Below are 22678 nucleotides of genomic sequence, written 5' to 3' on the forward strand. Positions count from 1 at the left end.
ACCCTCGTTAGTATTCAGAAGCCACCCAAACATCAGAGGTTTCCACGATGCTCGGCTGTGCACGGCATCCCAACCAGAGCGGGGGAAGACGTTCTCATTGGACATGTTGCAGTTCCTCTCAAGCCGGTGCCAGGTGCCTTCCAGCACATTCCCAGGCGGCAGTCTGGCAGCAGGGCACTGGGGCCGTGATGGCAATGGCCCAGGGCCTTCTGTGGAGGCACAGAGGGCATGTGGAGATAGGAATTCAGCATGGAGCAGTCCCTGACTCTAAATGCCACTCGGGGGGCATGGGGGGGTCTTTCAACAGCCCCTCAGAGCCATGGCTCTTTCTGGGCAGACCCTGAATGGTGAGCCCTCAGGGCTTTATGGTTGCTCCATGCAGAGCTGCACCGATCACCTACGACAGGAAAAAACTCAGATTAACATAGGAGGCTCGCTGACGGTACTGGGTATGTGCTAGGCATGCTTCATGGTAACATTCATTCTCAAAAGCCACGAGCTAGACATTCTTCTTCCCATCTTCCAGAAGAAGAAACTGAATTGCTTGACTGAAGGGGCACAACGAGCAGGTGGCAGATCCAGATTTCAAACCCAGCTGCACCAAGCACCTGCCCTTTGTTCTTGGCCAGGCAGCGTGGGCCTCCACTGTTCTATTAACCAGTATGTCCTCCGCTCCTGGAGAGGTGGGCGGGGCCCTGATGTGATGTGCGGATGCAGAGTCTAAGGCCTGGGGACATGGGAGAAAGGGGGTGGGGGTCGTGCAGGGCTGAATGCCAGGGCAAGAGAGCCAGAACATCTCAGCACTATGACCGCCCTGCCGAGGACAGCTTACACTTCTGGAAATGGATGTCCCAGTTCCAGGTGTGTCTGGTTTCTGTCAGCCTCCACCTGGCAGAGAACCCTGTTCTCTGATTGCTGCAGAGACAGTGAGGAGGGGAAGTGCGGGAAACACACAATGGCAGAAGGGGGAAGGAGAAGACAGGTGCGTGCCCTCAGGGGGGCCTTGGCCAGGGAGCAGTGGAAGAGATGGGAGGGCAGGAAGGGAGCTGAGATGATTTTAATGCTCTTATCTTAGCCAAGTCCCTGGTGGTGGCTCTGGGCCAACATGGCCATCCTGAGCCCTGTGGAGAATGAAACTGGGGAACTGGTGGTCATTGACAGCAGGAAGACTTAATGCCAGGGAGGAGAGGGCAGACTGGGCAAGCTCCCAGTCACTGACATCTACTCTCCAGCTCAGCCCTCGTGCTGAGCTCATTCTAGCCCGATGGCCTCTTCCATTTAATCCATAAATCCCCCTGATACCTCAGCTAACTTCTGTGACTCCATACCTGTGTCATGGGGCAGCCACTGAATTTTCCTGCTCTCCCCTCCATCCCTTTTTCATTCGCAGGCTGCCATCACTGCCTTGCATGCTGGAGAAAAGCAGATGCTTGTTGCTGCCTGGCAGACTCATCACTGAGTGTGTGGTCTCCACTCAACTGTCAGGACATATGCACATGCGCAGTAGATCCCACAGCATTGGCACCCTGGGGAAAGGGCAGGAGAACCTTCCAATTACCAGTGGATTGTAATGGTGTGCAGCTAGAGGGAGGGTGGCAGAGGTACCTTTGCAAGGGCTGGCATGATCCTGTAAACCCTCATCCTTTTTCTTGTGAAAGGAGAGAGCTTGGAAAAGTGCACAGCTCTTTCTAGAACAACCCCTTTCAAGACCGTGTGCACCCCCTTTTTCTTTTCCCTAAAGCACGACCCCTAGGGATTTCCTTTTATTCCTTTGCTGTCTCCTGTACCACACTAAACACATACACACACACACACACACACACACACACACACACACAGCCACAGCCACACAGCCACACAGCCACAGTGAATGTCCTTGCGGTTGCAAAGTGAAACATAACTAATAACAACTTTCATTCTTAACATCCAGAGAAGCACACTAGGAGGGATGGAGAAATGAGGTGCGCATGTCAGTGGGACAGGGATGAGCACAAAGCCGGCATCCAGTTAGTCACCTGAGTCAAGCAATGGCAGGTGTAAGGAGGAGCAGAAGGCCAGCCACGTTGGCTTGGAGAGACAGGGATTTTAATGAACCAAAGCTTCTGTTTTTAATTTAACCATTCTTCCAAATCCTCAGTTGACCCTGCCTTTAAATAAATGCTGCTCTGGGCCAGTTTCTGGGAGAGAGTAAACAGAAGCGGAAGAGTCGTCTGTGGGTCAGGTGTGTGAAGCTAAATATGTTCCTTATGGCAAATGAGCAAACACAATAATGACATGACATTAATAGGCATCGGGCTTCCTGTGTTTCTGGAAATCCCCTTCTTTTGGGTCCCAATCACTTTTTTCACTGAACAAATATTTTTGGAGCACTTGATAAGCATCTGGCATCTGGCACTACGTTGGATGCTGGGAGAAAGCTCTCTGAAGGATATAAGCAGGAGAGTTATTTGTGTCTTGAAAGGTCACTCTCTCTACCGTGAGGAGAATGGAAGAGCCAGAAGAGGAAACTAAGGCAGGAAATCCTTAGTTCCCAGGGTGGATTCATCCAGGTGAGAGATGATGGTGGTCTGAGCTAAGAAATTGGGAAAGGAGCAGAGAGGTAGAGTCAAGAGATGTCTAATCCACCAGCCACAAAACTATTTAATGACTATCTACTATCTATAAGGCACCATGACAAATGCTGGGAATAGAGAGAGAGCAGTATTTATGAGTACAATAAAAAGAATGTAGTGATTGATTGGTCATAGAGAAAAGAAGAAGGCATTGACCACTGGGTGGACAGCAGAGCCACTCACGGTGATTGAGATCATGTGAGGAGGAACATGTTTGGGGCCAAAGCCCTGAGTTTCGTTTTGGACATGTTGAGGTGGAGGTGCTTATGAGACCTCTAACCAGAGATGTCCAGGAAGAAGTTTGGGTGTGTGAGGCTGGAGCTCAAGAGAGGAACCTGCTCTGGGCTTATCGAAAGAACCTTGGCAGAATTCTCAGTGAATGCCAACATTTAAGAAAGGGTTTAAAAAAAATAGGTTCCACAAGGCAGACTGGGAAGAGACATCCACAAAATTAGGAAAGCCAGGAAAGGATGCTGTCATAGAAGCCAAGGCAAGAACGTTTCAATGAGAGAGAAACGACTCCAGTGACTTTAAGACAACTAGTGGTCATTGGAATTCAGGGCAATAAGGTCATTAAACCTCAGAGAAAGATGTATATGAGGAAGGGTAGACAGGGACACCAGAACGTTGTGGGTTGAGGAAGGAGTGGCGTAAGAAATGGGTACAGTAAATACATGCAACTCTTTCAAGACATCCAGTAGTGAATAGGGAGGAGACAATGGGGAAGTGGCTGCAGGACTCCTGGGTGAAGGGACAGTTGTTGCTGCCCTGTTTTTAAGATGGGAGAGGTTTTCACATATGTTAATCCTATGGAGAAGAAGGAGAGAGGGTAAAATTGACAGGACAAGTTTCTTGGAAGTTGGGGGAAAGAGAATCCACAGCACGGGTAGAGGGATTAGCCTTATATGGACAGTGGTGCACGTTTCTCATGTACCAGGAGGGAAAGTGGGAAGGACAAGTATGGGTCATGTCAAGGTGATGGGTTTGGATACAAGACATTGAGAACACACTTATCTGTTGACATCTGCTTTCTCTGGGAAGTAAGGAGAGGCCCAAAGTTTAAGAATAGAGTGGAGGAAACTTGATTGAGCCTTTGTGGGGAATGGCAGATCTGACCATACAAATGGGGCCAATCTGCTCATTGGGGTGATTATGTCCAGCTCCTCTCAACTTCCTAGAATTAAGCACAGAGAAGGGAGATCATCAAGTGATCTGGGGGTGGGGTTTTCTAGGGAGGTAAGATGTAAGAACAAGTGGTCAATGCAGTGTGTGAAGTAATGGACCACGGGATCTGAGCTGGATAGGGCAGAAAGTGAAAGCACAAGGGTCTGTAGGTTAGGGAGAAAGTAAGGAGGCCACAGAGGGAAGTGGTGACCATGAACACTTCTGTCTTAAAAGTTATTCTGGGAGACACACCTGGGTGGCTCAGTCAGTTAAGCGGGTTAAGCGTCTGACTCTTGACTTTGGCTCAGGTCATGCTCTCGGGGTCCTGGGATCGGGCCCCGCATCAGGCTCCCTGTGCAGCAGGGAGTCCGCTTGTCTCCCTCTGCCCCTCTCCCTGCTCACTCTCTCTCTCTAAAAATAAATAAATAACTCTTAAAAAGAAAAACCTTATTCTGGGAAATAGCCAACTGAGATCAGGAAAATAGGAAACTGTGAACAGGAAATAAAATGTCTACATTTATCCTTCCAGAAAAAGAGGGCCATGGCACTGCCCCAAAAGAAAAAAAACGAATGCCAATAGTATCTCCTCACATGCTGACTTCTTTAACAGGAATCCCAAATCCAGATAGCAAATGGATTAAATTCCACAGTGAAGTGAGGATCCTTGCGTTTGCGGAGGTTTACCTACACCTTTTGTTTATCAGTGCAGTGATTCCATAGCATGATTTTAATGCTGTGCCTTTATCTTTGTCCAATCAATAAGTCTCTTGGGATCTATAAATACATGTTATGGTGGTAAGAAAAAAAGAGACATTTTATGGATAGAGTCAGTGGGAGATCATATCAGATTGTGTAAAGGCGATAAAGCACGGTAGTTCAGAGCAGGAATTTGGGGGTCAAATTCCTAACCTAGCCACTTATTGTCAGTTTGACCTTAGGATAGTGAGTCAATGTTTTAGAGCTTCCCTCTAGACAATAAGGAGAAAGAGTGCTTCATGGGATTGATACGAAGGTTAAATGATATAATTACCATGAATTTAAATAAGAGACTTATAAACAGACTTAGCATCACGTCGCGCATGTAGTAATTGTTCAATAAATGGCAGTCAGTGGTAGTAGTAGGTCTGTCCCTGCTGGAGGCAGAAAGAAGGAGAAGTTAAGAGTCTAGCCCTCAACACCACGCCTGTGTTTGCCCATTGCCAGCTAAGCCAGTCACACACATCTCAGACATTACCACGCCTGCCTGCCCTTTCTGGAACTCTTCACCTCCCCAGCATCTAATCCAAAAGGCACATACTCCTGTTGAGCCCACATTGGGCAAAGTGTTTCTCTTCCAGACCACAGCTGACTCTGTGAGTTCAAAGAGCTTCTGCCCAATGGGCTTCGCTAAACTGAAGCCTGTCCTCGGCATGACAGGTTGAACAACCAAATAGCTGGATCTCAGCTCTGTCCTCTACTCTAGCCAGAGAAGCGGGCCTGCCGCTGTGTTGAGGCCTTGGGTGGTGGCTCCACATCAAGGACCTGGGTATCAATTATTCTAATTGTTATTCTGCACCACGGCCAGAGCTGCCAAGGTTTAAAGTAGCTTCCATCCTCCAGATCCATAACCTTGCCCTTGGCTTATTGAGCCAACCATACGAGTTTAACAGAAGTGATTTTAATTACTTCACTGGAACTACAGAAAGGAGGAAGTGAGGGGAATATGTGGCTGTGATCAGTGTTTAACCAAAGGGCCCGGAATTCCCCTCTCTCAGGAGCAAAGATACTAATGATGGTTACACCTCCCGCTGTGATCTGTCCCACCCACTATGCAGGAACGTCCACACTGAGGCATCAGACATATTGAAACTCGCAAAGCTTCTATGCCTCGAGTCTACAAGTTACATCACGTTTATTTACTATTTGGAAGGTGTGAAAACCTTAGTGCATGCTATAAAATTATATTTCCTTTGGTCTGTAGCAGTATACCTCTTTCCCCTGGCTAGTGTCATAAGAATGTCTTACAGTTCTAATTCCCACGCTCTCTAATGAAAGTAGACCAGGAAGGCCTGGCACATGCTTGCTGCAATCAATTGGTAGTGGCTGCCTGACATGAATGTAGGAAAGGATGCTGATAAGGAACACTATCCTCAATTAGTAAAGTCTGCCACGGGCACAGGAATGAGGAATAAAGCACCCTTTTTATGTACTTGCAATCCCTATCTTAGATTAAAAACTTCTAGGTGGCAGGGAATGGATCATCTCAGTTCCCTGTGTAAATGTACCTAACATATGTCATGAGTTACTGATGATGATGGTGTAGAATATGCATGAAAAAATACAGTCATTTAACTAGTTAGCTAAAATCTGGTGATTGCCCTCCATCCCATAAGCTTGTTCACCATCTGGTCAGAGAATAAGCAACTCAGTTTACAAAGACTTCACTCCTTAGACTAAAACTACTTCGACAGTCTAAGCACTGTCATAAATATTAGACACCAAATTGTCAAAATAAATGAAGGGGGAAGTTTTGTGGCGTGGCAAATTCTTCTCTTCTACTATTAAATCATGTTTATTTGCTTGCTTGCAATTCACTGGATGTCCCCAGCATCCAGTGATGCTTTTGAGGCTCAGCTGGACACATGCAGGAGAGGGAGTGGCATTATGAGCAAATGAATGACAAACATTCCTTTTGCTTCTGTACCATCCATCTCACTCAAGTTGTGTGTCCTTCAACTTCTCTACCGTGGGTTTCTGTCTCTCCTCTGAGAGGCATGTATATCATCGCACACTAACCTCATATTTCTGAGAATGCACAAAACCAGTTTCTCGGGTAGCAGTAAACATGCCAGAGATCAGTGTGGAATCTTACAGAAGCCTCACTTGAGGAGATGAGTCACAAAATCTAAATTCTGCCCCAACCACATGAGCCGTGTAATCACCCACCAAATGAGATAGACGGTTCAGCGATGACCAGAGACACAGCCCGGTTGGAAGGAGGAAGAGACATCCCACTGCCTCTATCATCCCGTTCTCCAGAAACTTCATCCCGACTCTGAAGTCCGTTCCCAAGCTTGGGAGATTGGGGGAGGGCACAAAGTGAGTATCTGTTGCAACTGGAAATCATGGCAGGCACCAAAAACCTCATAATGGGAGCTAGATTTTTCCAGTTCATCATTCTTCATCAACACAAAACTTACATCCGTGTGGTGATCAGTTGTCCGTCCCTGTGGGAACAGCTGCTGGAGAAACCCCACCTGCCTTCCACGATGGCCTGCGGTGGAAGCCTCAGGCTTGAGGAGAACCTGGGACACCAGGTCAGGCATAATGATCTGTCTAAACCTTCATCTTTCTTCTACAGGTGTAAAACTGAGAAGGTTGGACCAGGTGGTCACTAATTCGTATTCAGTAAAATTTTAGCTAACATTCATTCTAAGTTGGAATTCCCCATCCCGTGATCTAGGTTAGTGAGTTTGTTTTACTTTTTAATGAAGAAGGGAAAAGCCTTCTGCAATGAAATTGCACAGCCTGGCTTTCCATAGTGATCAGTTGAGTGTGATAACTTAGTCATAGTCTCAGAGAAGGTTCAGAACTGTCTCTTTCGTGAGCCTTTGTTCTGCTCTTGAGAGGATATGACCTTAATGAGTCATTCTCTAGAGTGCTCCCAGGACCTGCAGGATCAACATCACCTGGGAATTTATTAGAAATTCAGATTCTGGTGCCTCCCCCAAGACCTATGAATTGACACACTGGGTGGGGCTCAGCAATCTGGGTTTTCGTAAATCTTCCAGGTGATTTTAAGGCATGCCAAACCTTCAGAAACACTGACTTATGTGAAAAAAAAATAGCACATGTTGAGAAAAAGGTGACTCGTTTTCCCACTGACCAGCCATAGGATCTTAAGTTATGCACACAGTATCTGGCCTTCAACTGCTTTGTAAGTAAAGTAAGGATGACTTTGCCTTTGTTACCAACTCAGAATGTCAGCCGAATACAATGCATCAGTAGGTGTGGAAGTGCAGTGAAAGGTTGAATATATTTTACATATGATTAGACTTTCGTTCTTTCATTCATTTAACAAAATATTATTCATCATCTATCTGTGGCACACACCGTTCAAGGTGTGAAGGATGCTACATGAAGAAGACGGATGAAGTCCTTGCTGTCATGGGGCCTGCATTCTAGAATGGATCGTTTGTGAAACATTCTGATATTTGCAAACAGTTATAGGATCCATTTCAATATTAGGTTCAGAGCTTTCAAGGGAATGAGAAAACGTGAAACTCTCTCACCTGAGAAGAGTAAGATCAGGTTACATCAGGCATAACAAGGAACGAGCCGACTACAATGTGAATAAAGCAGTATCAGCCACCAGGACGGAACACAAGGAGAGATTTGACCCTTGTCAAGCTGGGCCTTGCCTTGATGACAGTGAAGACTTGGATGGATGGTACTCTAAGTCTCATCCGGTTTATGATACTACCGATCTACCCTCTCCGTGCAAGTCTATTATTCTGGCTTGTCTTGCAAAGAATAGAGCAAAGTGTTTAGATAATTCCTGAGCTCTTTTCCAGAATCATAATTGGCCAGATCTCTACCATCTGAGATATGGTCCCAATGAAAACAGACAAATGTTCATCAGATGGTCGGACCCCAAAACAAACTTTTAGAATTGGGGTTTTAATCCTTGGCCACTATCATTGACAAGCAGCTTTTTCCCCCCTTTTAAATCCAGAGCTAAAATTCAATTTCCTAACTTCTCTGAAAAGAAATGAAAAATATGCTTGGGGGAAACGAGTGGCTCAGGAGAGTTTTTGGACTTCAAAACCCTCAAAAATCTTTTAATGATTTAACTGTAAAGGAATCAGAAACATACTGATGAAATCCCCCTTGATATCCACATGGTGCTTACAGGTTCTGAAGGGAAGATTCTAGCAATGAAATCTGCTGTTTTTTATCAAACCCAAACCATTTGTGATGCCTGGTGAACTCCAATATGATGTAATCTTATCTTTTTCATAACAATCCCTTCTCCCCAAAGGCAGAAGGGGAAGGAAAGGCCTAATTAAGGAATGTTGGTTTTTAAGGTCAGAGTCTTGGGGGGGTGTCATCATATGCTGAGTTGTTTATGATGTTTACACTGACCCGCAGATGTGCTGTGAATCTACAACATTAAAATGTTAATTGTCTAATTTTGTGCTACTTTTCAACATACATTTGGCAAGACTTGTTGCGTGTTAAGTTCGAAAACAGTAAATTTCCAAGCTGTCATAATATTGAGGTCTCATGTGTATTGCTTGCTCTGCATAATTAATTGTAAAGTGATAATTTGTACACTATGATATTTCCATTCAAATATGAAAGTGAAAGTTTCAGCATCTTTACCTCCAGCAGGCAGAAGAAAAAAGTGTGATGGTATGTGGTCCTGGGGCTTCTCCAACACCCTTCCTCTCACTGAGGCCAGCTAACAAGGTGAGCAGGGGGCCTGCAGCTGCTCAGGCCTTGGCACCTGTGGTTAACCCCATTACTTTCTGAGTCTCATCCATTCCTGAAGGTTGTCCCAGCCAGTCTACTCACGCTTTGCGTAGAGGGAACACTGTAAGTCATATGGCAGTGGTGTTGGGGGGAGGGGAGTGTCGAAGAGTTGGGAACAAAATACAGTCTACCCTAATCCTGCTGATTCAGTGTACTGGAGGTGGAGAGGGGTGACCTGTTCTCCATGAGCATGGATTAATGTGCTGCCTAGTAATGAACTCCCTCTGAAGCATGTCCAACGGTATCGATCACAGAAAGAGACCCCTCCTCTGCTTGGCAGTTCTCACAATCCACGTGCACTCTGCTCTGCCAGGCACTTCTAGGGCTCATACATGATGGTCTTTTCCCAAGCCGACTTGGAAGAAGGTATTTTTTCTTGGGAGGAGGAAAGCATTCCTTGGGCTTCAAATAATGGAAGCTAACTCCCATTGCCTAAAGCCATGAGAAGTTTTGTTGGCTAACAAACCAGAAATCCAGAGCGAGGCACTATTGAATGAAGACACTAGGTCCATTCTTCTGTCTTTGTCTTAGCCCTTCTTCCTTTCATGGAGTGCCTTTACCCCACGCTGGCCTCCTTCATTGTCACAAGATAGCTACCAAGAACAACCTAGGCAGTATGCTGCTAAATTACATCCATCATTCTGCAAACACCCTTCAGCAATCCTCTCTTGCATCTCCTTAATCTAAATAGGGTCACTAGCCCAGTTCTGAATTTATTACTGAGGAGGGGAATTGGAGAGCCCTTAAGCCAATCAGGTTCATTCAAGGAGCTGGTCATTTCCCTAAGCAGTATTGCTGCTGTTCGATGGAGGAGAAATAGAATGGATCTAGGAGAGTAAATTGCATCCCCCAACCACATTTGGAAAATCTGGTATCACCTGCAGTCACCGTTGATCCCAGGTATCTCATGGAGAAGGGATATTATAGGAAGATGGGAGAGATGAGCCCAGACTTCCCTGCCCCTGAGACAGGTGTTCGAGAACTACAGCACTTTAATCTCATTGGGTAGGTAAGGCCAGAGGTGCATTCTAAATTTCACCTGCTTACCAACCACTTTGATGAACCACATTCGCTTGGCTGAGAGACTCTTCAAGAGAGACAGTGGCTCCCAAAGGCATTGCCTCGCTTGCCCGTGCTGAGTGGTGCACCCCAGATGTCACCACTCAGCACCCTCTTGTGGGTCATCATGATAAATTGACATTGGTAATTATAATAATGGATGAAGTTCATCACTAGTTTCCATTATCATATCAAGTCCGTCTTGGCTACGCTTCACCTGCCAAGCCAGTGGGAATGAAGAGAGAGGCTGGTAATTAGGCTGATACAGCAGGATGCTTTGTGGTGCCTCAGATTCAAAACTAAAACCCTGGAAACATAATGAATGTCAGGGGCAGGAGCCCCGTAGCTACACAGCATGGCCTCATGGAGAAAGGCACAGTTTTCCCTTCCTCTGCGCATCAGGATCTTCTTCCAACCTAATGGATAAGATGAGTTGTTTGGTTCTCACAGCTCATTTTGGGTTGCTTGTGTGTTTGTGTGTGTGTGCGTGCGTGTGTGTGTGTGTGTGTGTGAGACATCTTCTTGGTTGATGCCTGGTGTGACAGGTATCAGGGCTGAAAATCCTTTAACAAGCTCGCTGAAGAAGGGTGACATGCAAAGGGGAGTTCGTGTGGAGGGAGGTGAAGAGATACTTTGGAAGGTAGCATATATAATCCAGAGAGCTGAAGAGACAGGAGGATTTGAGGAGGGAACACTAACCTCAAGATACGTGTGGGCAGCACCTTTAGATCCTTAGAGGCACTCCGGGCCAGGTAAGCTGCTTAGCGGAATAGATTGGGAGCACATCTCCAGGGAGTGTGTCCATGCTTCTGACTACTTGTGCTCTCGCCCTAGCTTGTCTTTCTGAAAGGAGAGTTGGTCTCTAGACTCACCTTCCAGAGGCTGGATTCACTTTACTGAACCTCCAGCCTTAGCCTCTCTCTTGCCAATAGTCTGAATGCCCCCAAAACAATAACAATGGTCAGGGGTCAGACTTCTTCCCCTGTCTCTACTGAGTTGTCCCACATGCTGTCTTTATGAAAACATTCCACTGTCCACTGGGGGCCAGAAAAGGAAATTCCTTCATAATAGTGCGTCTGCCCTCACTGCCCCATCCCCACCTCCTACCCTTACCACTTCCTGGGGCTTTGTCCACATGTCAAATCATTCCTCTTACGGGGAGAAGACTAAGGCCAGCAGAAATCTGGGCTGAGTTTTCCCTTCTGTGGCTGCCAGTGGCCTGCAAGGCCATGGAGGTAATTTAATGGCTGGGCAGCTTTAATACCAGAGTGCCCTTCTCTGTCTCTGCAACAGGATAGACATCGGATTGGGCCATATGGAGACTTTATCAGCAGATGCATTGGCCGCTTCCTCTGTTTGCAAAATCTCCATTAAGTTTTTTAATTAGACAAATGTCATTTTTTTATTCGGGGTGAGAAACTGTTTTCTGAGTTTAACAACAATGCCATTTTCAAAGAAGAATCTCAGCATGAGGACTGTCTTTCCTTTGGTTGCCTCCTTCCCCCTTCATGACTCCTACTTGGAGAGGAAGGGTGGTTCTGGAAATACGTCTTTGCCATTGTCATCAGTGCTACCACCCTCTCTTCCTGTCATCCCTGGGGGTTTCATGCTTCTGGCTGCCTCCCCCACCCATCTCCTTCTGATCACGGTGACTTTCTCCCCAGTAAAGGATAAAATACAAGGAGAGTCACTGGGGCCCAGGGCAGTTGCAGAGGGTCTTAGAAAGCCCACCCTTCCTTCCTCCTGGCAATTGGAACATGTATCTTTCGGTCTTGCTCACTGATAAGCCCAAGGGTCCAGTCCAGAGTCCCTGCTGGATCTCTTCAGCTATTTACATCACCTGATAACAAGGATAGCCAGTGGTCTCCTCCATCAGACATGTTGGCTTCTACCAACTGAATGGAGCCTGAAGGGTTGAGAATTTCCTATATCCCATCAGAGTAAATATACTATTTCTTGAGAACAGAAACATGTTCTGGCTAATGCATTAATGCAGACTGGTTTGTTGGGGTTTGAGCCCCAACCCAGCTGCCGTGTTTGCCATCTGATTTTGAGTCTTGGAGACGCTGAGAAACTTGCCCAAGTTTCTCTTCCATAAAATGGGGAATCTATATGATTTACCTCCTGGGGTTGTATAAGAATTGGATGGATTAGTTTATGGTAATCTGTCAACATGGGATCTGGGCCTTAGTAAGCTCTTAGTAAATAGTAGCTAGATTTATCATCAAAACTACCCACTGACTCAGGAGTCTGACCATAGTTCCTCTCAAATCCTTGTTATTGCCCCTTGTTACCCATATAGACAACCACAAAGTCCCAATCAAGAGTTTAAAGACCTTTTCTTACTTGCTAACTACCAATTCCAGAAAGGCCTGAAGATTCCCCAGATGACCCCTTCTCCTGAGCCACACAGAGTACTCCTTGGTTGACCCTTTCCTCTTCTTTTGAATGGCAGCCTTTATACCAAGGGCTGCATATGCCTCAGAGAACTGCCTCCTCTCCTTTCTTGAGCACACAAAGTCCACCTCCTCCAGGAAGGCCTGAGATGGGTCTTTTCAAAGCCTGGATGCTCCCGGGAGTGGAAGATTCAATGGTGTGCCAGGTCTAGGGGAATCAAAATACTATAAAGACAATGATGCCTGGTGATAGACTCAGGACCGAGTGAGGTTTGTTGCTTTGAGTTCAGATAGACGATTTAGGGTGATTTTAATGACTCCGAAATGTTTTATCTTTTACAACCCCTGGAACCGCTGCTTTGTAACCTTAACAAATTGCCGCCTTCCCATTCCTCGCTCCCTGTCATCTTCAGTTAATACAGGCTCCATTAGGAGTTGAGAAACTTATTATTGCAATAAAAAAATATATCCTATCCATATCACAGACCATATATCTGAATCTTGCATAACACCCTCCCAGGGATTAATCCATATTTTAACCAAGTGTTTTATAATGGCGGTGCTTCGGCCCCATGCACAACTGTCTCTTTGAATGCCGAGAGGGTGATAGCCAAAGGTCAGCTCTGAGGTCTGGACACTGCCTCTCCTAGGTTTATGGAGAACAAAAAGCATTTCCCCTTCCTCTAGCAGACTTCCCAGGAGACTCCTCGCCTGCTGAAAGAGGGGAAGGCACCCCAGAGACAGATGCTATGGTGACCCCCATCAGCACAGCCCATTTCCGGTTGTCACCTCCCCCTGGGGTGTATGTGAGGGGTGTGTACCTGAACTTAGAACACCTTCTCATTGGCGGAGCCACACCCTGTGAGTTGGACCTTAGCCAGTGCTGAAGGAACGGGTACTGCCTTCACTCTGGGGGCTCCTCTTGGGTGCACTTGCCAGGCATTTCAATAATACAGAGTCTTTCATGAAAGAGTCCTTGCTCTCTTGCCTTGAAGAAATGTCAGGTTAGTGAAGAAGTCCACATTCTATCTCATGGCCATAGTGCTGTGATGGAAAGAGCCTTAGACTGGGACCCAGGTTTTGGTTCCATGACTTCCGTTAACTCCTTCCTTTCCTACCCCACCCCTGCCCTGTCCTACCATGGCTAATTTATACTCAACCTTCAAGTCTCAATAAGCATGCCATTTCTCCAATGATGCCTTCCCATTTCCTCTCAGCCTCTTGGGAATACGGATTAGGTCTCCTATCCTTCAAGGTCACGGTGCCCAGTGTCTTCATAGCTCTCATCTAGATTGTGCTTATATATTTACATGACTCTTTGTTCAACATTCATTTCCTACTTAGATTACAGTTTCCCTAAAAGCAGAAACTATTCTATTTAATTTGTTGCAGAATCCCCAGTGTCTGGTATATAGGAGGCACTTAAATATTTGTTGAATGAATGAATGAGCGATTTTGAGCAAATTACTTCTCTCTTGTGGCCTTTGGTTTTCTTAATAATTGTCATAATAGCCAATGTTTCTATAATGCTTATCTATACCATGCCTGTTTTAGGTATCCTACATAATAATTATAACTGTTAAGTTATAATTATAATTTATAATAAAATTAGCATAATTTAATAACTATAATTAATCTTCACAGGAATCCCATGAAATGGTCTCTATTATTTCCTCCATATTACATACAAGAAAACTGAGCAGAGAGGTTAAGTGACTTACCGAAGGTCACACAGCTAGTAAGAGATGGAGCCTAGGTTTGAATCAAGGCAGTCTAGCTCCAGAGTCCTGCTTTGGTTACACAAAGGTATCTTTAGCTTTTTGGTGTTTAGGAATTTAGAAGCCACCAATCAGAATGTCCACCTAGGTTCATTTATTTAATAAATATTTCTCAAATGTCTATTCTGTTTCTGGGAACTGGAGATAATGCGGTAGGAACAAATATCCCTGCCTTCATGAAAGTTACATTCTGATGGGAAGGGGGAGCGGAGAGGATAATAAACAAAGCAAGCAACGGATCTGATAGGTTAGATCATAAGTGCTTTGGAGGCCAGAAAGAGGCTTGGAGGGTCTTGTGGGTGGTGGTGTAATTTCATATAAGGTGGTAAACAAAGGCTCTGCTGAAAAGGTGACACAGAAGTAAAGGTCTGAAGACACTGACCAGGCCATGGAGACACTTGGGGGAAAAGCATCCCAGGCAGAGAGAGGAGCAGTGCAGAGGCCCTCAAGAGGGTTGGGGGGGGGCGCCTGGGTGGTGTGGTCGGTTAAGCATCCGACTCTTGGTTTTGGCTGAGGTCCTGATCTCAGAGTGGTGAGATCAAGCCCGAAACCTGGCTCTATGCTCAGCAAGGAATCTGCTTAAGACTTTCTCTCCCTCTCCCTTTGCCCCTCCCCTCCCATGCTCACTCACTCTGTCTCTCTCTCAAATAAATCTTAAAAAAAAAAAAAAAAAAGTTTTGTTGGCTGAAGTTCTCTTATGCTTTTGAACCTGTTCTTTCAGCGAAATACCTGGCCTGGCATCTGCAAGATGTCTTTTTCTTATATTTCAGGGTGTTATGTGCCATTGGAAATGACCTTCTGTTTCAATTTCCTCTCTATTGCGGCCAAAACAAAGTGCTGGGAAAACTATGATATTCTTTGGTGAAAAGACTCATAACTATATTTGACACAGATAATGATTTGATAAAATACAGACAGCCCCCCCCTCCCCCCCACAGGAGGTAGCACCCTGTTGAGGTCATCTTTGGCAGATACAGGAGACACGGGCGCTCATGCTCACTCACGATGTCTGTCAGTACGGGGTCTGGGGAAAGAGTTCGAGGGACATTTCTAGCTGGAAAAGAGGTGGTTTTACATTTTGACCAAGTCGAAATTCAACTGCCCCCAAAACTATAGTCATGGTCGCACCATTTCCTGATGGATTCTTCCGTTGATTGTGTGCCAGGCCCCATGTGGATTGATACACATGCATGAGAGAGGAGCCTGTGTTGGAATAAAACAAGGGAATTCAAGATTCCTTCATAGATTTGCTTCCTCTTCCCATAAGGTGTCCAAGTGATGAACCTTTCTTCATGCATTTCCTCTGTCAAATAGAATAACTCAGAAGCAGATTTGGGGTTCAGCTAAACCACTCTGACTCTCTTGCACAGATCTCAGAAGGGTAGAGCAGGCCACAGTGAGGCAGATGGGCTGGAAGGAAGCCAAGTGTAGCTGCATCTGGGGGGATACCCTGGAGGGCTTCACGGTCTGAAGGGATTGTAAACTTCAGGATCTCATTTGTTTTATAATGTGTGCAACGCACATCTCTTTTTTAATACTCTTCCTGATTATTGGTGAATATAATGCTCCCCAAAGTGCTAAAAACAGTGAAAGGAAATGATATCTGATTCCGGGAGCAAGAGAATCCCCATAAACTTATCTGCTGGAAGGAGATCCAACTTACTGGTCAAGGCAGAAAAATCATTATTCAGGTCCTTGCCATCATGTAGGGTCTACAACTTGCCACTTTGGGAGTAATCTTGCTGTGAATACTACCCTTGCCTGGGCCTCAGTTTCCCTCTACTGATAAAAGACTAAGGATCCCGGGTCTTTCCCCACGCCTCCCTACCTTTTCATGCTTCTCTATAACAAAATTAACACCACCAGCAAAAAGCACCTCTGTCGCCATGCCTAGCAGGATAACTTTGATTTCAGAGCCTGGGACTCACATCTTTGAACCTCCTGCCTCTCCAGTGGTCAGCAAGCAGAAAGAGGGCCTATCAAACAGTCTTCAAAGGAAATAGCATGGGGAGAAAGAAGGCCAGGGTTTGCAGTGGGAGCATCAAGGGGGAGCAGGGCGCGGCTGGAGCCCACAGCAGTGTAAGTGGAGCCTGGGGCTCTGCCCACCTCCCAGCCTTGAAGTCGGCCTGGCATTTGGTTTTACAAAGCCTCTGGTTTAGCAGATGAAATGATTTTTGACCTGGAGACCTGAACTGACAACTTTGTGTACAAGCCCCAAACAGACTGTTTTGTCTTCCTGCCTGCTCTGCTGCACCAGGAATTTTGCACTGGCTGGGTGTGGACAAGGGCCTCCCTGGAGCACTTTGGGGAGTCCCACTCCCCACTGTAGCCGCTCCCCAGCGCCCTCCTTAGCCACCCAGCCTGGACTGACAGCCGGCAGACGGGGCTCCGTGTCAGGCCGAGGAGGTGGGTAATCACTCCATTTCCTGTATGTCTTTGACGTTTTGTCAAGGGTTCACAGCCAGACGGGCTAGACAATGGGGAGATGCCTTTCAGCACGCGGAATACGTGCCAATCCAGTGCGTGGAATGAGACTTTCGATATGCTTGCAGGTCACAAGTGGGACAGGTCTGATAAGGCCTCAAAAGAAATACCCTCTCTCCCTACCGTCGGATCCCTGAGCAATGAACAGTAAATGCCACACATTGTTTCCTACGGTTTAGAATCCCGGTGAGAAAGAGAATGATGGGAGCACCCGCCTAATGTGTGGCCCTCAACCGAGTTGATGAATGGCAGTTCTTTAGGGCTGCTTACCCCATGGTACCATTTTGAAAACGAGAAAACAAGGCAGTTGAAAGAAGTTTTGCATTTGTCTCCCAGGAAGCCAGTGTACCTTGTTCAGAGTCTCAGCTAGCAGCCCTTTACTAAAAAACACTAACACCTCCTTGCTCCCCCGCTGCCCCCGCACCAGCGCGTGGCAGTTTATTGGACGCCAAGTCCTGCCTTCCAGGAGAAAACGCTCTGAATCAAGCCTGAATCTCCCTCTGAAAGCTGAGCAGTGTGGCATCAGCAGATGCGTTTGTATCATCAGCAGATGATACAAAGTTGTTGTCTTCAAGATACTTCGTAGACACTAAGCCTCATATTGCCCTTTTTGCCAAAGCAGGGAATGATCCAGACTCCCCCAGATTGTTTTCTCCCCTGAAGCATTGCCACAAATACCCACCTGAAGATGGGTTTTTATGTTACCTACTATTCTTCATCATCATAACATCATCACCATCATCTATAGCCAATTATTTATTATATATTCTAACTATACTGGGAGCTCTCCTAGATACCTTCAGAGAACATTTCACAGTTTCTCTTCTCTGGGGTCTTTGTGTCTCAGAGGGATAGCACCGATGCTTACAGACGAGAAGAGAATGTTGCAAATATTGAGTGAACATGGAATGAAAATAGATAAGGCAAAATTAAATATGTGCATTATACATACATCCTCCCTTTACCCCTTTTCCCCCAAGCTACAGATGTGCTAAGCAGTGGCAGGGGACAGATTTTCTTGGTCCAAGTAGGAATAATCTTAAAACAGATGATTTCTTTCCCTGTGGTCAAAGACATATATTTAAAGTCATCGGTGGAAAGCCAACAGCAGCTGAGCTAAGAAGTGTGGCTAGGAAATTATAAGGAAATATTATTAGGAGTGACCCCCTTATTCATAAAAGATTTCGTGACCGAGTCTGCAATGTTGATGTTGCTCCAGACCTAGCCCTTTTTATTAACTGTGATATTCCTCCGATTAATCAGTCTGATTGGAGTTGGAAATGCAGTAAGTATCAAGGCACGATTTAACCAGCAACAGCAAAATATCAAATAATCAAATAATCATAACCCTCCATATCAAGGAAGCTGTGTGCTAGTGCTTGCCCAGCTTTCTGTCCACTTCCTAACACATGGCATTATCTTCAGTTTTCTCATTCACCTGCCCCAATAGATTGTGGATTTGTAAGGAAAAGGAGTATGCCTTTCACTTCCATATCCACAAGAATTAGCTCTTTACCTGACAACTCAGCAAGTACCAAACAAATGCAGTAAATATCAAGGCACACTTTAACCAGCAACAGCAAAATATCAAATAATCACAGGTGTGGGGGCCTTTTGGCCATAAAAATGCAGATGTTTACCTTGAATGTTGATTTAAACCACCAAGATTTTGTGCCAAATGAAGCTTGAAATGTATCATCTGAACTACAGTGTCCAACTGATAAAAATAGTCCTAAAAGCTTAGCCTTTGTATTAAAAAGAGGTTTCAAAAGGGATGTTCCTCTTAAAGCCAGACAATTTGCTCTGTGCCATCTTCATAAAGTCATAGCAAAAGACTTTCAGGGTCTTATACTCCAGCCTTCTCACAGTGCAAAAATCCCTGCTTGAGCATTACCTCGAGGCCAGATTGGAAATATGCTGCCTACCCAGGGCAGGCCTCTCATAGGGTCACCGTGGGGAGGACTGGTTCTGTTCCAGCGTGAACCAAGGGACTGTGCTCATGGTTGGGCACCTACGGCCAATGCGAGCCTACCAAGCAAGATGCCCAGATAATCCAGTCTCCCTCGAGAGGGTGGAAATATGACTTGGGATATATTGAATTTTCTTTCCTTTAAGACCTTCTTCTTCTATTTCCAGCCGGCAGCATCCATTGTTATGTTGACCGATTAAGGTGACTCTGTGAAGTGATGGTGGTCCAACGTATCTCATTTTCATAATTGCCAGCCTCCTGCAGTTGCAAACTTCTGAACATGCCATAAATCCAAGAGACCGAATGACTCTGGGAGCTCGGCAAAGAGGCTACAGCTTTTCTCTTTCCACTGAGGCCAGGATTATGAGTAGTAATAAACTCAGCAGTCAAGGTCAGAAACATGATTATAGGGGGAAATGAGAAGAGGGACAGAGAGAGAAAAGCCAGGCCAGAAAAAATGCTCAGCTCTACTTGCTTTGCTGAGTTTTCAAATTCATTAGCAACCTCAATTATTCAATTCCTCCATTTTAATCTGTAATTAAACACTGCCACAGACACTGTATCTACCAAGGGTGGAGTTTGAGTGGCCTCCTCTCAATAAGTGTGCAACTATGGTTCTTGCATTGTTAACCCAGAAAAAAAAGAAAGAAAAACAAATTTTTAAAAAAAGTAAGAAAAGGAAAACATGAGTGCATCAACTTCATACCAAATGGTAATTGTAGAGGGATGTTATTTTCCCTCTAAATATAGCAAAGATGACTACAAGGCTTCCAGCATTTTTCTATAATAATTTCTTAAATCAAAAGCATATTTGCCAATAAGAGGGTGTTTTACCAGAGCTATTCTTTTTCAAATGATTAGACAAGCAAGAAGCCAACAAGCAGAAGTACAATCTGCTGCTGGGTGAATGATGGTACTATTTTTTGCTTATTTCACAAGGTCAAAGAATCCTGGGCTCCTTTTTTAAAAGATTATTATTCAAATGAAGGAATGTAGTAAATATAGCAAAGATGTTGGATGGCAGCGTTTTGGTAACCAGATTTGTGTTTATTTATTTATTTTTAAAGATTTTATTTATTTATTTGACAGAGACAAAGTGAGAGAGGGAACACAAGCAGAGGGAGCAGGAGAGGGAGAAGCAGGCTTCCCACTGAGCAGGGAGCCTGATGGAGGGCTCGATCCCTGGACCCTGGGATCATGACCTGAGCCAAAGGCAGACGCTTAACCACTGAGCCACCGAGGCACCCCCAGATTTGTGTTTATTTAAAGCAAAGAGAGAGGGAAGTCACATCCCCATATCCTCCAAAAGAAATGTGATTCAAACACAGGTTGGAGGAAAATAGAACACCAAATTGCAGCTCTTCTGTGATGAGAACTAGATTTTTCCATACAGAATATCGGAAGGAAGCTGTGTGCTAGTGCTTGCCCAGCTTTCTGTCCACTTCCTAACACACAGCATTATCTTCAGTTTTCTCATTCACCTGCCCCAATAGATTGTGGATTCGTAAGGAAAAGGAGTATGCCTTTCACTTCCATATCCACAGGAATTAGCTCTTTACCTGACAACTTAGCAAGTACCAAACAAATGTTTGTTTAAAGAATTTGCCACAATAGGGTGGTATGGTTATGAGTAGATTCTCTTAAATTCCCTTTTATAAACTCATTTTATAAGAAATATGTCCTTTAAAGTGATGAGTAAATCTGCATTATGTAAATACTATGTGTGTGTGTGTGTGTGCACATACATATTTCAAATAGAATAATTCAATCCAAAGAATCAAACGAAGAGTAAGCCAGAAATTTTAAGCAATGGGAAGGAACCCCTTCTATTCTAGTAAAGACATAAAAGTAGGTTTCATCTGCCAGGAACTGAGTCTTGTCAATTATCTAGACCCCTCTACACAGTGGATGCTCCCTTGCCCGTGTCAACCACAGCACTTTAGGTGGGACAGTTGGTTGGCCAATTGTTCCTTGGCATGTTCCTTGATGGCTCTGTGGGCCTTCCTGACCAAAGAGTGACACCCAAGATCCAGGATGTATTTTGTAGGCCCCAGAGGTGGGGGGTGTTCTTCACTGAGCTGTGAAAGAAAAGAAGGGGGCCCCAGAGGGTCTGCACCACAGCTCATGAGACATTTCACACTACCATGGGGGTGTCCCAGCAGCCAGCAGGCAACCAGCAGGGATCACTTTAGCTGTGAACTCTAGGATGCCATCAGTGCCAGGCAAACCCACTGGTTGTTTCTTTGTTTCAAGTAGGACAACAAGGTATGGGAGGAGTTTGTGCTGGGCACCCTCCAGAGGCGTGCATTTCACTGAGCCTGTCAAGTGAGAAAAGGACTTTTTCGATCTCTATCCTTAAGAAGTTTACAGTTATGTAGGGGAAGATGAATTGAAATTACAAATCCACGTTTGGGGCTAGCCATTCTCTTGTCAGCTTCATATATGGTGGCTTCAGACACTTAAGTTGTGACTTAAATAGGGAGGGCTCAGGTTCAGATGATTGGGTTGGGTATCCAGGGCTTTTAGTGTCATTAAGAGGTTCCCTGCAGGGTCATGATTGTCCCCAGCCAACCCCCATTCTTTCTCTAGCTACTGTCCTATTTCATTGCTAGAGGAACTGTCCCTGGGCTCCTTCTGGCTCTTCACATTGCTTCCCAAGAGAATGGGGCTGCATTTGCTGAGACCGCACATTTTCCAGACTAGCAACTAACTGTCTCCTCCTCAAGAAGCCGTACCTCCCCAAGGGGAAGGGGACAGCTTCTTGCCGCAAGGGTGGCAGTGAGTCCTTTGTCAGCTCTGCCCGCAGAAGAGAAAAATGATGAGAGCAGAACACTAAAAAGAATCGGTAACTTGAAGCAGTTCCCATGTCCTGGTTTGAGCCAATATCCCGGATCCCGGCTCTTGGTTCCGTATTTTGGTCTTTGACCCTGAGTTCCACATGGAGATTCCTCCAGGTTCCTTTCTTGTCCTCTCTCTCTCCCAACCTGTCTTCTTTGCCTATACCTTCCAAGAAAAAGCAGTTGCTCAACTTAACTGGTGACTGTTTTGAAAGCGCCTTTAAATGAGTGCAGTGCATCCCCTCCAACAGAATACCCAGAAAGAGCTCGACAGCTCTGAAGATATACAATCAATACTTCGTCCGAACCATTGATACCCTTGCCCATCACTTAAATATCATTACAGGAAAGATTTCAACAAGATCGCGGCACATTATACTTTAAAGTTTGACTTTAAAGGATGCCTGGGCTTTGCTGAAAGGCATTAGTAATGGAATTCTTTATCTCTGAGCTTAATTTATTCTAAGGAGAATAAGGCCATTATCTTAAATCTGCTTTTTTTTTTTTCCAACAGAGAAAACAGGCCTCAGAAGTCCAGCACTTATAAAGAAATCATTGTTGAATTACTTTTCTGTTTAACCCTTTGCAGAAGGGAGTGGGAGTGCATTATTGGAAGATGAATGTGCATTCCGGTCAGGTCGCCATTGGCAGACTTGCAGTATGCCTTTTTTGGTCATTTCTACGCCTGTGCTTCTCTGCATTTCTTACACGTGAGGACCCTGCAGTCAAGTCATTTGTGTAGTTCTGAACCCCCGCTGAATCCACTTCCCCCTTGATCACTGGTGATGGAGGGGTCTTTGGTTGGAAGAACGCAGGGATGGGTAACCAAAGAAGTCATATTAAGCTACTTGGTATACATCAGGCA

Source organism: Eumetopias jubatus, unplaced genomic scaffold, assembly GCF_037043125.1.
Source record: "Eumetopias jubatus isolate StellerSeaLion01/CBP00866 unplaced genomic scaffold, mEumJub1_p1.0 scaffold_13, whole genome shotgun sequence".
NCBI classification, from domain to species: Eukaryota; Metazoa; Chordata; class Mammalia; order Carnivora; family Otariidae; genus Eumetopias; species Eumetopias jubatus.